This window comes from Penaeus chinensis, chromosome 3 (genome assembly GCF_019202785.1).
Source record: "Penaeus chinensis breed Huanghai No. 1 chromosome 3, ASM1920278v2, whole genome shotgun sequence".
NCBI lineage: Eukaryota > Metazoa > Arthropoda > Malacostraca > Decapoda > Penaeidae > Penaeus > Penaeus chinensis.
Genome location: NC_061821.1, coordinates 17,953,671 through 17,956,170, shown reverse-complemented (window position 1 = coordinate 17,956,170; position 2,500 = coordinate 17,953,671). Strand labels below are relative to the sequence as shown.

At 45.7% G+C, this 2,500-nt stretch overlaps 1 protein-coding gene across 1 annotated transcript in view; it reads right to left on the bottom strand.

Moving 5' to 3' along the window:
- LOC125041685 (transmembrane protein 129-like) overlaps positions 1-2,500 on the bottom strand; it is a 19,277-nt gene that overhangs the window by 684 nt on the left and 16,093 nt on the right. The gene's annotated exons all lie outside the window — the stretch shown is intronic.

The window sequence follows — 2,500 nt, the reverse complement described above, 5'->3', positions numbered from 1 at the left end:
CAACATAGAGCCTTTTTCATTTGATAAGAAAGACATGGGGGTCCACCAACACATTGTCAAATTTTAGTGAATGTTAAAAAAAAAAAATTTCTTCAGAATATATTTCTTAATCAAATATGATATGTATACTTGTTATGACATGAAAAGTGTTTGGGGAGGGTTAGCTTTGACAGGATAAATCCACCAAAAATAATAGAGGCCCTTCAAAGCCTTTAAATGCATCTCTCTCCCAATATGACCAACATTTTGTTGTAGTCTTTAAAAAAACAAAATCCAAATATGGTCAACAGAAAATACAACTGAATAAAATAATATGGATATCCTGTAATCAATAGAATATCCATTCATGAGATATTTGAATATCTATGAAAATGTAATTACTGAAAATAATGAACTCCACAACAGTTCCTCTTCAGAAAAAGCAATTAACTGAAAAAGAAACACAAAACAATTTTCATCATTTGGGAGCTAACGTCAGTGGGGGCGCATAGCCATATCCACCCCTCACTTCCACATATGAGGGTTCCCCATGGCAAGCCACCAGGCAGGGGCCCGACACATTTCTAGCCTCTCACGACAGGTTTGATTGATCTGCCCAAGCCACGACTTCCTCGGTTGTCCCACAGGCCTCCTCCACCCAGAGTTGTCTCAGAGACAACCTGGTGGACAGGGTCATCTTGCGGGAATCGAGCCAAGTGGCTATATAGCCTGAGTTAGCGATCATGGATTGTGCAAGTAGCAGGTCCTGTACTGGTCTCACGGTGCAGCTGTTGGTTGGACACATGGCCCTGCAACTGTACCCCATGATCCAGCACAAGGATTTGTTACAAAAGGCATCAAGACGAGATTCCAGAGCACAAGATAGCGTCCAAGTTTCACTACCATATAGTAAAACTGGCAGTATCAGGGCCTTGAAAATACGTAGCTTGGTCCTTCTGCACAGGTACCGGCATCTCCAAATACTCTTTTCGAGAGATTTCATGACCCCTGCTGCCAGGCCAATCTGTCTACTGACTTTCTGGTCTGACAGCCCAGTCGTGAACTGCACTACCGAGGTATATAAAACTCTCTGTGACTTTGATGTTTTCACCGCAAGCACGTACCGACTGCACAGGGTCTCCTAGTAGGCCCCCAGGGGCTTCACTTCATTGCTAAATGCATCAAGAGCCACTATTAGGGTTTCCAGAGATTCAAATAGAATGGCAACATCATCAGCAGTGTCAAAGTCTGTAACCTTGATATTGCCCAGAGTTGCTCCACAGTGATTTTGGACAGTAGCTCTACCCAATATCCAATCCATGCAAATGTTGAAAAGTGTCGGTGCAAGAACACAGCTTTGCCTCACACCTGAACTCACAGGGAAGAACCTCGACAGGCCCCCACCACACTTTACAGCATTTTCAGTGCCTGTATACAGGTTTGCTATTAATCCAACAATCCTTGTTGGAATTCCTCTTAGTCTCAGGATCTCCCAGAGTGATTCACGATGCACAGTATCAAAAGTCTTCTTGAGGTCGATGTAAACTGCAAGCATCCCACATCCGAACGAACGAGGAGTGAATCCAGGTTGTTCCGGCCTTGGTTCCTCAGTAGGTGGTCTCTGATATGTCTCAGTAGGATTTGCACGAGTACATTGCCTGGTATACTGAGTAGTGTAATGCCTCGGTGATTGCTACATTCCCAATGATCCCCTTTCCCCTTCCCAAGAGGGATGACCACACCTCTCAGCAGGTCAGGGAATGGTACCAGTCTGCCAGATGGCAGACAGGACAGCATGCAAGCTCCTTGCCATAAGTTCTCCACCAGTCTTTAACAATTCAGCTGGGATGACACAAACACCTGCTGCTTTACCACTCTTCAGCTTGAAGATCGCCCCCCTGACTTCAATGAGGGAGGGTGGATCCTCGCTGACGGGTGGGTCTGGCAGAGGAATCTCAACATTACCTGCATCCAAGTTAATTGTTGGTAGATCAACCTGATACAACTGCTCAAAATACTCAGCCCAACGTACACGCACACCATCAGGATCTGAGATTATCTGGCCACTTGCTGAGTGGACTGCAGTCGTCTGTGAGGAGGGCTTGGAGTTCAGCTTTCTCAGGGTTTGGTAGGCAGGACGAAGGCCATTTACTAGGAAATGGCTTGTGACTTCCTCTGCAATATTCTTGATAAACTGTTCCTTATCCCTTCTCAACAGTGACCTAGTCCTCTGCACCAGAGAACATTGCAAGTTGCAATCCCCTGACAATTGAGCCACATGACAAGCATCTGTGGCTTCCAGTGTCTCCTGTGAGATGGAATTTAGTCTTCATTTTGGACGTTCACCAAACAATTCTTGGGCGGCATCAAGCATTTCAAGCTTGAAGGTGTCCCACAGAAGAACAGGGTCCATCAGACCCTCGAATGCAGTGAAACGAACAGAGATAGCCTCGGTAAACCCCTGGGCACAATCATCCTCCCTCAATCTGTCCACATGAAGCACCCTAGGGTGTTCATTGGA